The 16,201-nt window shown below is 40.2% G+C and overlaps 1 protein-coding gene across 1 annotated transcript in view; it reads left to right on the top strand.

Moving 5' to 3' along the window:
• CRB1 (crumbs cell polarity complex component 1) overlaps positions 1-16,201 on the top strand; it is a 92,435-nt gene that overhangs the window by 37,958 nt on the left and 38,276 nt on the right. The window lies entirely within an intron of this gene.

Here is a 16,201-nt window from a genome sequence, read left to right as displayed (position 1 = left end):
GTGCGCAGCCCTGCCCTCAGAGCACAGAGGGCCGTAATCCTGACGGAGATGTGTCCGTCCTGCCTTTGTCCCACCACAGCAGCACTGTTCAGCACAGCCGCTCGGGTTCGGACTGCGTGCTGCTGGGGCTGCAGTACTGTTCCAACTCCAGCCGATTGTTCCTTCTGAAGGGGAAAAAAAAAAATCAATAGCTATATTAATTTATCCAGCATTCAGTTTCTCGTTCCATTAATCTCCCGAGAAGCTTGTAAACTTCATGTCACGTGAAATGTATGACTGCTGTCTCCAACGTAACAAGTACATAAGCTTATGGAGACCACAGCTTTCGCTCTGAATCCGCTACTTCTTTTCTTCAAAGTGGCATGGAGACTTGTTTTTATTCCAGCCCTTAACTGTCCTTCCCTATCCTGTCACTAAGTGTTGCTGTTGTTCTTTTGTTCTGCATAAGAGACCACAGTCTGAGGCTTCTCCCCCGGCTTTCAGCATCTCCCATGCTGTCCCAAGCACCCCTACCTCTTCCATGCCTCTGCTTTCCCTTCACCTTCTGTCGGGGATGTCCAGACCTCCAGTTTCCTTCCTTTCTGTCTTGTCCTAGTGTGGAGACTTCAAAGCTCTGTGAGACAAACAGAAAGGTGTGGTTTGTTGATTAACCATCCTTTATCCTCTCATTTCCTTATTAGTTGCCTTCACCTGGCTTGTTTGCCTGATTGGATCATGATGATTCTATGGGTTTTGTTCATATGGAGGATTTACCGACTTACTCCCCCGGTCTGAAACTCTTAACTGGTCTGAAAAAAAGTGTGTCAGAATGTATGTAAATATATCAATCTTGAATCTAATTTTCAATCTATAATCTTACTGTTCACAATGCAGGACTCTCCAAAGCACAAGGGAGAGAAAGCATTTGAGACCCTGAAATTTCTACTGACTCTGTGTGCAAATTAAATTACCTTTTTAAAAACCATAAGTAAGCTTAATTACATACATATCTGTCTGATGCTATCTACATAGCTTTAATGAGAAAAACCCCACAAAATAGTTATTCTTACTAAACAGTTTGCCCACACTTTGGCAGGAAGGCCATAATTTTTAACAGGACACTTTTTAGCAGTAGCACTGCACATTTCTCTCTGGTCTTTTTCCTCCCAGGTAGCCTGAAAATAAAATGCTCAATATGAGCCTTAGCCTCCTTGGATGTCAGAAGCTTCAGCACAAAAAGCCTTTAGGAAGGACTGGGAGTGTTTATCTCCAATCTGGACAACCAATTTCTCCAGTTATAGCCAAATGATAAATAAGCCCCTCGTTTTAAATCAGAATTAAAGAGTTAAGATTAGAGTTGATTGCAGTAGTGTGATTCAAGGTAGCAGGTGAGTCCTTGATCAGGACCATTTACTATATGGTGCTTATCTGATGGAGATGAGCTAACAGCCACCTGGAAAAAAAGTCAGATCCTTTCATCTGGAGATCAGCATATTTCACTGGCACCCCAAATCCTACATTTCCACAGCTGTAACTCAGGAGTTTTTCCAGCCTTAACACCTGTATAGTTGTATGTGCTGATGTGCCCTCATATTCATATTGCAAGAGGACACAGATTTAATAAACCACATTAATTTTATTATGCCTCTATCCTCAGTAAAGCACTCATAATAATGTTATAATCATACTTCACCGAAGCAGGTTATATGCAGAAATAATAATCTGCAGACCCTGCATTGCAAGGGCATGATCCAAAAAAGCCATTGAAATGGAAAGATACAATCAAACTGAGGCTTGTTGTCAATATGTAACAAGCATCTTTGAACTTACTGGATAAGATTGCAAAAAATTAGTGTAACTGAACTGAAAAACTAAGAATATCCACCTTTTGGACTACAGTTTTAAATCTAAGGGCAGGAGATAATGGAACTTAAACGTGTCTATATCAGAATAAAATATTTTCCTCACAAACTGGGAGAAAGGAATAAATATCTTGTTACAAATAGTGACTTTTCAGGTGACTTGAAAAATAGTCAGTAGTCCTGCTGGAAGTCTTAAAAGGATCAAATCTGCAACCAAACTTATTTAGACCATTTGATTCTTAAAAATAAATACATAAATCCCAGTCTGGAGACTTTATCGAATGTCCTCTTTGAGGATATTAGATATTCCTTATTGAGATTTAAGATAGAAAATTTCTGTGCAGGTTCTACAAAGGGTTAACTTCTCCCATTCGCTTTTAAATCAGTGTTTGTGGATACTCAGATTTCAAGAGGTCTCAGTACTTCTGCAGTAGCAAGCCCTAGCTTTTTTTATATTACCTTGGCATGCTGGCCCCCTAGCACAACAGTACTTTTAATAAATTGGGCTTTTATTTAAAGGTCTTGTGATTTGTTGCTGCGAGGTAAAGGCAGTAGTTACCCCAGAACTGTGTCCTTTCATTCTGTGGATATATTGTATTGCTCTAGCACTGCACCTTTGTTAAAAAGGCTGTTATTTGAAAGGTTAAACTTTTCACTTCGCTCATGAAAACCTGTGAGAAAGGAGAAAGGCAGAGCTATGGATTTGGTAGTGACTCATTTCACCAGGTTGTAATAAACTTAACACCATGTCAAAATTAAAGAGCTCCTGAACTTGCAAGGTCTACCAAGTGACACATTCCAGAGTGGAGTGGAGCCCAAGGAGCAGGGAGTGTGCCAGGCAGGCAGCTCCTGCTCCCTGTGCCTAAAAATCCGTGCTGCCCACGGTCCCCAGGCAGGGGGACGGTGCTGGGAGCAGGGATGAAGTCCATGCATTTTCCTTCAGCACGGTGAGAATGAGAGCAGCAGAGCCCACTCCCCTGGCTGCAGGCAGGGTGCCTGCTGCCACACACGAGTGCTGGCTGCTGAGGGCCTGGCCACTGCTGCTGTCTTGTTATCTGCTGTGTGCCAGCTGTGCCACCAGCACTGCTGCTTGCTTTGCCATCAGGAATTCCTAAATGGTTTTTGGCCTTTTCGTTTGTCTTGTTTTCTGTTTTTCCCTTTTAAATTTCCTTGGCCCTTTTCCCAGCCTGTTGGACTACTGCAAGAGAAATGATATGATCAGACTGGTGTCGTATGCATATTGAATTCCTGCCATATGCATGGGGGAAAGAAACTGTCTCCCAGAGCCAGAAGATGAGGCAGATAAATGGCCAGTGTGGGAGAGTGCTGAACACTCTGCTAAGCAAAGAAAACCTCAAGCCAGACACTGAATGGGGAACGTCATGGGACCAGTACTTAGAAACTGAATTATTTGGGCTCTCATTCTGCTCTAAAGCCAGGCTGACAGACCCACAGAGCACACAGAGCTTCCATCTCCCTGCTGCTCTGTAGGTGCTGCTGTGGGCAGAGCACCTACCAGACAGCAGGGCAGACTGAGCCAGCCATCCTCCTCTCTCCTGGCCTCTGACAGGGTGAGACAGACATAAATGTTATTTATGGGTAGTGGGTAGGACCCTAAGCACATTACCACTCACTTGGGACACTTAGAATACATACGTATATTTTTATAACTATAAAAATAATTATGCATCTTTATTTTTTTAAACCTTAACCACCAGCACAATGATCACACAGCTGCCATCCTTAGCTATATAAAGCAATATGACTTACAAAAATTAAATCAAGCAGATGAATAATAAAGATCTCATCTCCAAAATCCAAATTTTATATTTTCCTTTATTTCTTTATCTGTCCCTTAGCTGTTCACACCATGGTAGTCAAACATTCCTCCATTACACCAGGTTAATTCACTTTATGTCATGGCCTGTCATCACAGTTTAAAAGGTTATTTTCTCTTGATTCTGAGACTTTAGCATAAGACAAAGTTGATCAAGGAAAGAATGAGGATAAGAAAAGAGCAGATACAGAGAGAAAAAGCAATTTTCAAGTTAAGAACCTTTCTCCTCTTTTCAGTGGGACTAAAACTTCTCCCACAGGCAAGAGAGGCACTCAAAATTAACAGGTCCAGAGGTACTGTTGGCTAATTATTATTATACAAGCAAAGTTTCAAGAAAGAAAATGTCGATACCACGAAATATCCATCAAAAGTAGCTGGTTTAAGGAAAAATTCCAAGTACATTTGTGTGTATTACACAGCTAAATTGCTGTAAAACTAGAATTAGGGCTTGAGATGTCTCTCTCTGTGGACTTCTTACCACTCTGGAGCTACAGAGAGGCTGTAATTGGCATGCAAACACATTTCTTCACTGCCCAAACTGTATTCACAGTCAGTATAGGATCCCTTTTTCACTGTCGGACTCCTGTGAAATGTTTCCTTACAAAACCAGCTCGCTGGTGGTGTGCAGATGAGCAGCACAACATGAAAAACGTGGCTGTTCTCTGAGCGTGGCAGTTACTGCTTTCCGGGACAGATTCCTACAGCGCTGCCCCATCTCTACCCCAGCCCTTGTGATCTCCACGTGTCCCTGTGTTCAAAAGCACAGGGGGAAGGAGGAGGAGAAGCTCCTGTCCATGCTCCCAGCCAGTCTCCAGGGGCTCCAGCACTCCATGGGCAGCGTAGGCATGGGCTGGACCAACACAGGATGCCCTCAGGCATGGCAGGCACATACTGCCTGTAAAAACCCTACACCAAACAGACAATTAGCACTTTAAAGTGCTTTTCCAACTCTTCTAAAGTCTCTGATCTTGAAAGAGCATTTGGACAAGCTTTTAATGATTCTACCCACTAATACCATTTAACATTGCTTCAGTTAGTAGCATCCTGATAAGGAGATGTTCACATTGTCATCAATGGTTGTCTCCTCCTCTATTTCTGCCACAGAGTTTTTCCTTCTCTCCTTTTTTCTTAATTTTTGGAAATGATCAGAATATTCTCTTAGAAAGACAAAGTGTGTCCTTTACCACTGGTCTGTGGTCTATTCCAGAGGGCAGCAAATGCTTTCAGGCCCCAAGAATGAGGCATGCTCCCTGGCTTCTTGCTTGTCTCTTCATTCACAGTCAAACTGCTTTCTTTGCAATAAGCAGTAATGATTTGTCACATGCTTAGCTCCCGGACCAAGCACACTGTTAGTAATCATAGTGTGATTACTATTTTTGGGTAGTTCTCTAGAAGGAAAGCCAAGGTTGAGCTCACAATTCACACACTTTGTAAGGTAAAGGCCATGCAAGGGCAGCAATACCTCAGAACATTGTGGGCAGCACTGAAATTGGGTTGTAGCTGGAAGAATTTATGAATCTGCCATTGCTTTATCAGTTACCATTACAGAACTAGTGGGATATTTCAGTTTCATTTCTACCGCAGGTAGTGTTCCTCTCGAACAATTTTAAGAAATACCATTTAGTAAAAGAAAGTGTAATTTTTACATTCTTTCACCATATAAATCACCACAGCAACTAAGACTGACTTGTGTTTTTCATGACAGCTCTTTCCTTAACAGCCCATATCTTGAGACACTTTATGAAAGCCTAATAGCTTTTTTTTTTTTTTTTGGCAAAAATTAATCTTCTTATGACTTAACTTGTCCCCTGCATGGCAGCAGACTGTGAGAGCGATTGCTTGAAGGCATTGACTCTACTTGCAATGGTTACCTAGTGTTTACCACTGGTTAAAGAATCCTGACTTAGTGGAAGACACTTCAGAAAAGAGTAGCAGATATCCCAAAGTGTTATTAATAATGCCTGAAAACATTTCTGTGATTACAATATTCTGCAGCTTGGGTTTCACTCACTAGAATCTGAACGTTTGTGTATTATCCACACTTTAGAAAAATAGAATAAGGTCCAATAGGATGATAATGAATGACATTACTCGGATGAATAGTGGAATCTCATAGCTCTTGAAGGATTAATGTGCTCCAAGTAGAGACTGAAATAGTTTCAGATCTTAGAAACAAAATACGCACCTAGCATGGGCGCTGACAATGCAGAGGACTCCTTGTAGTGGAATAAAATTTGGCTTTATGGAAAATTTCAGCTTGTCCCTATTATTCCTGTTATACAAGGGAAGTTTTTGACAGAAAAGGGTTTTTTACTGGTAATGCCACTCTGTTAAAATTTAGCAAAAGCTGAACCTTGATCATTAGGAAATGAGCTCTCGAGTTTTTCATGACAACTCTTTACAGAATTAGTTCCCAAATCTAGTTTGTAGCACTGGGACTGATATTTAGAGCCCTGATATACCTATGTGTATTTTTTAATGAGAAATATGTATTATAATCTCTCTCTTTGTTGCAAATTGCAACTAGGAATGCAAAGACATGTCAGCCATCACTTCTGCATTATTCATCACCAAAGGAGTGCAGAAGGGTCAGATGCTTTGGGTTTGTTTTTTTTTAGTTAGAAATATATGATATTCAAACATTAGGAAGCATCTACCATTATTATTTTCAGAACATATATAGAGCTTTATGCTTTAAAATTTGACAGCTGACCCATCATTACTACGATCTATTTTCTCTAGTTGCACTGATATGTAAAGTTGTATAATGTAGTCCAGTGTGATTGACAGAGCCTGGAAGCAGTGGATATTTTGAAACTGGCACATCTCTCTGTGTTAAACAGTGTTGCACATAAACACTTTTTAGCATGAAAAGCTTTTTCCTTGAAGGGAAGGAGGAGGGGATGAATGGCTTTTAATCCATAAACTCCCAGATATTGCAACACACAGACAGATAATGTCCTCAGATTTAATTAATTTGTATGCCCAGTACCTGGAAGAAAATGCTTAAAGAAAAAAAAAAATTAAATAAGGCAGCTGGATATTGTTTGGCATCAGGAATAATGCTTTTTAAGCACCTGTTTTTTTTCCTGACACTCATTCTTGGTGGGTCATTCCATCATATGATTGACTACTTGTTAAATCAAGTCTATACAGTAAGAATTTTCCTCCTGGGGCCTTCTTCAAGCGCTGCCTACTTACCTTTTTGATTTCTTTCTTAAATCTCTGGGTAAACCTTTCCTAGCCTTTTTAATTGGCATAACTCATGTATTTATAGCCTCTCTACAATCCAATTTTGCCACCTCTTGACTGAGCTTATGAACGTGTTCAGTTCTGTCTTTCCCTATTGAAGAATCTCTCTGGCTCTTTCATTTCTTTCTTGTTTTTCCGCAGCCCAACAGCATTACATATCTGATGGCACAGGTTACCACTAATGAGAGCTGAGATTGAAGTGTGGTCTAAGTGATAACCATGCACAAACCCATGTGAAATCAAAGGTCCTGCACACACCAAACTGAAAGCAGAACTTTGCTCATCTCCTTTGGAATTGGATCGTCCATCTCAGGAGTTACTTTACAGCATATGCTTTCTACACTGCTTTGTGTAAACTGCATTGTTCTGGTTCAGTTACAGGCAAATTGCAAAGTTAAGCAGATGCACAACTTCTGCCCAAACAGAAAGGAACTTTCTTTAAATCTACACATCCAGCTTTCACTGCTCTGGAGAAAGTGCTTGGCAAGTAGACAGTAAAGAGAAGACCTGTGCTATGGGACTAATATATTTTACTTTCTCATTACTTTTTAATTTATGGCATATTTAAGGTCAAATGTCAAGTGATAAACAAAATGACCTGATTTAATAGTTCAGTGTTTTGTTCAACAGATGATTTCAAAACAAGCCTTAATAATATCACCATTGTGAACCCCATTAAAATCCAGTTTACTGGAAATACACTAAATTATACAGCCAAACATTTAAGAGGCATTACTTCTCTTTCCCGACATAGCAGAGGAACTCATGAGTGGCATGGGAGAAGTTGGTAGAGTTCAGTCAGGAAAAAGTACATGGGCTGGTAGTTGTGAACCATGGGCATGTAGAATAAATGTGTGTTCTCACACATGTGCTAGTACACAAAGAAATACACACATGTATAAACACATACATAACAGCTAATTCAGAGTACTTTATCGCTCTGCTTACACAGTTTTTACACAGCTTAGCATAGCCTTGTTTACCTTGCTAAAAAAGTATCAGCTGCTGGGAAAACATGCAATTTGTTTGGATTGGAATCAGCATTTTGGTACCAGCAGAGCTCTGGGAACCGGATCTCTGTACCCTTCTGTACCTGTGAGCCAGCAGAGGGAGTGAGAAATGCTGTTCATGTCCAGCGTCTGTGAGACATTCCTGAGTTCTGGCTAGAGCTGCTGTGCCAGCACTGTCCTTGCAGCCTGATCTGGGAGGTGCTGCTTCCCACAGACTTTGTGATGAGCCCTGTTTGCTGCTCCAAATTCTGAGTGGCAATTTTCAGCTTTTGCACCACACAGTTTGGTTAGCAGGATCTTCTGTGCAAAACTCAGGGATATTGGTCTGCAGCTGGACATGCAGAGTCCACACAGGGCTGGAAAAGCTATTGAGAAAATAAGCACCATGGTTTTGAGTAAAAAAAAGTAATTGGATGATCCAAACAGGACTATTCCTAGTCAAATTTTCTTAGCACGTTGTAGACTTCGATTTCATACAAGAACAAGAAATTAATAATTTTATTAATTATGCCTGTGGTCCTGCTCACAGACTATTGGGCTGAAGGAAGGCACCCACAAAGAATGTTGCACCCCTTCTTGACAAGAAAAAAGTGTTTGACACAGGAATTGTGCAAAATGTTAATGTTTTCCATTTTGTACTTAAAATATTAGCAAAGGACTATTTCAGACCCTTACATAAGGTTCCCATAATGCCAGTTGCAGGAATGACATCAGTTTTTAAAGCATAAAAGGCACCTCATCTAGGCTCAGAAATGTCAGTAGTAATTACAGACTTTGTTTTAAAGTATAATCAATTCTTTATTTATGGTGTGAAATGTTTTTTACCCTTTTGAACTTTCACCATTCTAAGCCAAGCAATATTGTTGGCGTTTTCCTTTAAAAATAATTGCTTCTGGACTGAGAAATTGAATGTCAAGTTCCAAGTTGATGTAAATTAAATGGGTTACATTAATAGTCTGGCCCGTGGTAGGAATGAGTGTTTTGATTCTGGGTTTGACTTCAGCACATGACCTCTGGATCACACAGGTCAGCACAGATGGGAAATATTGAAGAGGTATCCCAGGTTGACATGGGGAAGAAAGTGTCAAGAGCTGATGTATCACAAACTGTCTGATCCATTAAACAGAAGCAATGGCAGGCTCCTCAGAGAATAAAGCTTAGTTGTCATAGGTCATTACAGTCTTCAGAAAAAGACTTGGAAGGAAAATCACAATGATGGAAATCCTCAGGGCTGTCATGTACACATAATCTTCTAAACCTTCCTGGATTAACACTGCCAAGTCTGTGTACAGGGGAATGGAGTAAGAAACCCAAATATTCTTAACTTCTGCAGTACAATTATGTGGCAGTATTCCCACCTGTGGCTGTTGAAAAGAACTATTTTACAAGATGCAGCATTTTGAAATAGAAAGCAGGACATCTATACAGCTGAGAGTCACACTCATGTGACCATGTCTTGAGAAAAATTCCATGCACAAGAGCAACAACATTCACAAGGTCAGGCAACACACAGCTCTTCAAAGGGAAGGAACAGGTGAAGTGAGGTGAAGTTTATGTATTATATTTTAATTGAAGGCTATCTCCTGCCTTTAAAACCAGCTTCTCTTTCAACTTCTGAGCAACCCCAGCTCTCAGTCTCTCCTCCTGACAGATTTTCCAATTCCTCAACTCCTTCAGGGCCCTTGGCCAGACCTGCTCCAGTATCACTGCTCCTTTTGTGAACCTGGGGAGAGCAGAGCTGAGCTTGGCAGGGTCTCCCTGGTCCTGAGCAGAGATGAAGACTCACCTCCCTTGACCTGGTGGCAGCACAATTCCCAACACAGACCAGGAATGTGTTGGTCCTCTCTGCTGCCAGCCCCACGTCTGCCTCATGCCCAGCTTGCTCAGAGCATGGCAGAGCTGCTTTCCAGCAAGCTGGCCCCAGCTTCTGCCAGATGGGCTTTTTGTCCCCAGGTGCAGGACTTGGAGGGAGAATCCCTCTGCAGAATGTCATATGCTTCCTGAAGATTCCCTATCTCCCCAGCAGCATAAAGAACTCTTTCTAATTTTGTATACCCAAATGTACATACATATATATACATACATACATATATATATATGTATGTATATATATATGTATATATATATATATACACACAGACACATGCAGTTCCCATTTTAATTGTTAATAAATAAAAAGATCATTTTCATGCTTTTGTTGGATTGGACTCAGGAGCTTTGCAGTTTGCTGGCAATTAATTAGCACTGATGAGTCCCAGGTCTAAGGTCTTCTCAAGGACATAAATATGTTGGAATTTTGAGTAATAAAAATAAGTTGATAAAGTGAGCACTCAAACTAATTTTATGTGATATACTACATAAAAGCTCTTACATTAATTGTTCCCTGTAGTATCTAGCTCTTAATTATACAGTGTTTGCTAATAAGAGGAACAGGTGATAAAGCCCAGTATTTTTATGTCTGTTCATTGGCACTGTTTGAAATAAACTCAGAGGTGACTCTAGTAAGGCACAGCCTGCTTCTGTTTAGGTGCCTGGACTGATTTTTTCAAATACAAGGAAAATTTCAAAGAAGTTAAGCTAGCCTTTTACAGATGACCTGGATGCTGATCCCTTTAAAAATATTTTAATTAACTTAGAAGAGGACTTCTGTTGATTGTGTAAGGAGAACCAGATTAAGGAAAACACTTTCCTTCCCTGGCTGACAATGAACTTTGCACTTTCAATAAATAGTCTTGGAGAGAAGCAAAAAAACCAAAACTGGTATAGACAGCTAATTTATGCTGATAATTAACTGCTAGAAGTAGATTTGGTGGATCTGATTCAGATTGCTCTCCCACTGCTGTAATTCTTGGAGTCTGGCTGTGCTAACAACATGACACTAATACAGAAAATTATAATGATCAATACAATTATGGCTGTAGTCTCTGTCATATGGGCACTATTTTTTCTTAACAAAGAAGGTTCAGAATCTGTTATTAAACCTGTTTGTGAGGCCAGAACATCATCGTAAATCACTGCCTGTAGTACCAAATAAAGAAAACTATTTAAATGGTGTACTATGAAAAAGTCTGCAGAGCTATAGAAGGGAACTGTAAAATATAAAGACATAAAAAAAACTAGATTTAATCTAGCTAAATCTCATACCTCTAATATGCTCCAGGAAATCCCCCAGCAGGCAGCCAGGATTCCATGGCAAGCACACACAGTCCTAGCTGAGGTCCATGCTGTCCCACTGCCATCGGGACTGAAATGTGACCAGGCAAACATGAAGCTAGCTTGGGTCTCATTCTTCCCAGCTCGAGAGGAGTTAAGCATATGAAACCTTGGATGAACAAAGATGAGTTAGAAGAGTTTTCCATTCAGATGCACTAACACTGCAGGGAATGAGGGGAATGGATACTGCTGCTGAAGTGAAAAGATCCTCTGCCCTTCCCACTGACACAGAGCAGCACTGAAAGATCACAGCCAAAAATCTCAGGTCTTCTGCATCTACATCTTCTCTAGAGCAGGTCACAGCTTACCCAGGAAAGAAGACACACATGAAAAATAATAAAAAGTGGATAATTCAGCACAAAAAGCTTGGATTTTTTTTTCTATATTTAAAGTGATAATAAATAATGTAAATATATATACTCTAGGAATAGAGAAATATGATTATATGCAGCATAGCCATGCTCTTTATACAGTTATGCTGTGCACAGCTTAAAATACACACAGCATAAACATGTACACTCACTCATGAATATTTTACATTTTTTCTATTCTCACATCTCCATTTACAATTAAACTCTAGAAGCCCTATTAAAATTATGATTTTCTGGCCTTCTGGCTGTTTCAGTTTGTTTCAATAAAGACTGACAATTAAGTTATGTAAATACAGTCACTTTTGCATGTTGTAGAGATTCACATTAGTTATAACAAAATGAGAAAATCCCGCAAATGACTGAAATTTTCCAGAGTGCCATTTCCAGGGCAGAAGCCATTTCACACTAGACAGCACAGTGGCTGTGCTTGCCTAACTCAGTTGAAACAAATAGGAAACAGCCAGCAAGAGACAAGGTAGAAAATCCCTTTTAGGGGAGACAAGACACTCTACATTTCTCAATGGGTGAGTTCATCAACAGCCTGTACTCTTTTAAAGCCCTAAAGTATTTGTAGGACAGAAAATTAATTTGTTTTCTAATTCCAAAGTGAATCATATGCTCCAAACAGATTTTCAAGTCAATGAAACATGACCTTGTATGATCTAATTAAACAACTCAAAGGTATTGGTTGTTTTAAGATCCCTCTGGATATACTTCAGTTCAAATGCACACGCATCATCTCAATGTACAAGCTCATAAATCTACAGAAAATGCAAATCAGATCATTAATGCTTTGAATTTGACAGTCTTGCCACTGTTTTCTAGAAGGTAATACATGAAAAATTCCGGATTACACATACTCTGTTTTCCAACTTACAGAGCACACCAGAAATACTCCATACTGGAAAGCAGAACACCAAATATCTTTCTTTGGCTTCTAAATAACTGGTCCAGAATCAGGTATAAAATAACAATTTCTCTGAAACATGCTATTACAATTTCTTCTCTGGATGTCCTGACCCTTTGGGTCCACTGGACCAAATGATGACCTTTGAAGGTCCCTTTCAATGTAAATTTTTCTATGAGTCTGTCCTAATTCTCTCTGTGTTTTGTGAATTGACTCTTCTGCTCCAGTGCTCATGGCTGTTTGATTACAAAAAAAAAATATCTACAGCTGGTTTTTTTCTAAATTTTATGTCTCTGATATTGCTCCCATGGTCTCCTTATCCCACTGTCAATTTTAGCACAGATCTCTGTGTAGACCTTATCTGTGATCTGCAGCCTTTCTTAGCATCCCTCACACATCCTATATAGATTGATGGCCATACATATATACTCTGTTCTCTTCCTACCCTCAAATGCCCACGTGTCTGACGAGAATTCTGTCTCAAATGCCAACACAAGTATCTTTGGGGGTACCACTGATTTCCGTATTTTAATTTCCCTAGTCACATTTTTCACTACTTTTTCACTTCTTTAGTCACCAAAATCTTACCTTTTGTCCATCACCTTTCTCTACTCTTAACTTGTCACACCCTGTAGTTGTGCTCTCTCTCCTCTCTTCTCCCCTTCTTATCTCATACCATCAGCATGGCCATAGCTACAACACCTTTGTGCAGCCAGAAAACCTACTCCAGAAGGATGCTGCCTGGGAAAACCGGGCTGCCACCATTTGATTTTCTTCCTTGCCTCCATCAGTCAAAATGAGTGCCACGCAGGGACATATTTCTTCAACGCGCTTTTCTTTACTCCAGATTCAGACCCTAATCCCACAATTGGATCCACATGGCTGGCTGTGCAAATTGAAGTGGGGGCTGGAGGTGTGGGCTGCAGGCAGCAGCGTGGCCGTGCTGCCCTTGCAGGACACGGTGCTGGCCCTTGCCAGGCGGTGTCCCTGACCCGGCCGTGCTGCGCGCGTGGCCGCGCTCGGGGCCTCCGGCTGCCCCGTCCACCCGGGAGCTGCAGCCCAGCCCAGCCCGCACGGCTGGTTCCAATACTTCCAAAATAAAATAAACACACCCGATCTCACTAAACAACTAATCACCTATGGCATGTACATGATTTTCTTCTTCTGGTTGGTTTTTTTTTTTTCCTTTTCAAATGAAAACTATTTTAGGTGTGACAAAACATGTGAAACAAGTGGAAAAACATTTCCAAGTACTTTTGCTCTCAGAAACCTTTACTGATTGAAGAGATTAAGGGATTGGGGGGTTTTACTACTTTAAAAAAATCCATTTTTACTGAAAATTCAAGCTAGACTATGAAGCTTCGGGCCAGCAACATTTTAAAAGATTGAATTACAGCATGCCATTCTGAATGTAGCACATTATGAATTCCATATCCCTCAGCTAGAGTGACATATTTAATGATTAAGCCAAGCCACTCAACTCTATTTCTATTTTAATTTTTTTTTTCCTAGCCAGTATTAACTTTAAATATACATTTCAAATGGCAAGAGGAAAAATAGCAGAATAGTGAGTTTGTCTGCAATAAAGGAATAACTAGCAAGGTCTTACAACTTTAAGAAATTAGAGTTCTATGTGAAAGGTATCATGTGCAAATTAGTCCAATGTTAACAAATGCTTATTATCCTACTATTTTAAAGAATCCTATTTTCCATGTGCTCCAGCTCTACTCTGTGTTCTGTCCTTCATTTTACACAAGATTTTCTTGCCAGGAAAGCAACAGAAATTGCCATGCAAGATCAGAGCACTGGTCACATTAAGTTCAGTATCAAATGTAAGCCAGTTCTTTACTGAAGAAAAATAGGTGAAAAAAAAATCAATTTAAATACTCTTCCCTTTCTCTACACTGATGTACATAAAACTTCCTTCCTGACCTGCATGGTGACTGATTTATACCCACAAGCATGGGGTTTAATTACAATGACACAGAGATGGTCAATTTATTTCCTTACGCTTACTCACTCAAGAACGTGCACTTCCTCCTTGCAGCAAAAAGTAATTATCTCTTTGCAATTATCTGCACAGATGTGGCAAAGTTAGAATTTTCATGATTGTCTGCTAAAACCTGGGGCCCTGAAGAATATGTGCTCTGCCAGATCTTTCTGTTGGCCTCAGGATTAATGAGTCCCTTGAAGAGAGACTTGTTTGCACCTGGGGTAGGATTTTATAGCAGACATTTTCAAAACTCAACTATACAGGCAGAGAAAGTGCTATTGCAAACTCTTTGTCTTCCATAAAGTATATTCTAAGGGGGATGATAAATTCTGAGTTTCTCCAAGGTTTACTAGTGCTTGCATTTGATACCTGCATTTGTAGAGATACCTGTATGTCCAGGTATAATTTGATACACCAACAGCTCAATTGCTGGGAATTATTTCATTCTAGGGAGGCACAAAACCATGGAAAAATAGAAATGCAAGGGACAAGCATGCAAGGGACAGACATGCAAGGTATAATTTGAGCTCTCTGTGGGTCTAAGGTAGCATCTGCTGGCTTGTGTCTCACTGCATTTTTGTCACTAACCAATATTTAAGGATCGACAATAGAGTTTATGACTCCCAGTGGACATCAGATGCAAAGACTTTGTCATCTCATTATCATTAGAAAAATTTTCTTAGAGTGTGACCTGGATGTTTCTTGTGCAGGGCAACCTGTGACTTTTTCACCTGTTTTCTGTGGTCTCATAGCACAGAGTGCTCTCTTTTCTATACCGAAAAATTCTTACCATGTTCCATTTCCTCTGCTTGTCTTTTGACTAAACAGCCCTACTTTTTAAACCTTTGTTCATAAGCCATTTTTTCTTGACCTGTGGTCATTCTTATTGCTTTCCTTGCATTCTTCTGAATTGATCCAAATCTTCCTTGCAGTGCAGTGCAGAACTAAAAGTGGACTCAGTGAAACTGAAGCATTGTAGACTGAAACCATTGTTCCACCTGATCGCTAATTATTCTGGCCTGACACTACAGAAACTGAGTGAGCTCTTCCAGAATTGAATACAATCTTTCTCAGACCATTTCTCCAATTTCTGATGTTCACCTATAAAGGTCATTTTATCTGTAAAAAATCAGAAGTTTCACTTAACCCTGTTTCATCAGACAATGTACTAGGCAAGCTTTCTGAGCCAACATCCACATCTTTCATGAAAACACCAACCAGAGCACAGCCAGGACAATCCCAAACCATAACCAAATCCGACTTAACAGGGAACCTCTGACACTTAGTTTCTGGGCAGGATTACATAAATTTTATACCTGCTTTATGGTGGTCTCACGTGGAATTTTGTCTTTTGTGTGTATATGAAAATGTTACTAAACACAATATCTGACTGTAATTAGAGTCTCTGCTCCTGGTAAGTTTTTTTCAAACTCCCACCAGTGGTTCTGGCATGGCTTTGGGCTGTTTGCTGGATACCCTGCTCCAAAGTTCCCTGTCTCAGTGTGCCACCAGCTCCGTGGTGTCACTGAGCTGTAAGAGCAGATGTCTGTCCCTACCTGTTGTCCCCTCTGTGTCTCCCCACAACCTTCCCTCACAGTCCTACTGTCACAGTCACACTGCAGAAGGAATTATAGCTATTGAGAACCTCCAGCTTCTTCTTGCAATACTCAAAATAAAGTGCACATTAAATATCAAACTGCAGCATGAAATGTCTGATAAGCACTGCTAATGAGGTGCATTCACACAAACTTATCAAAGTGAACTTTTTTTTTGTTTT

Source organism: Lonchura striata, chromosome 9, assembly GCF_046129695.1.
Source record: "Lonchura striata isolate bLonStr1 chromosome 9, bLonStr1.mat, whole genome shotgun sequence".
In the NCBI taxonomy this organism is placed as follows: domain Eukaryota; kingdom Metazoa; phylum Chordata; class Aves; order Passeriformes; family Estrildidae; genus Lonchura; species Lonchura striata.
The sequence above is the reverse complement of the archived record's forward strand: the minus strand, read 5'-3'. Positions and strand labels throughout refer to the sequence as shown.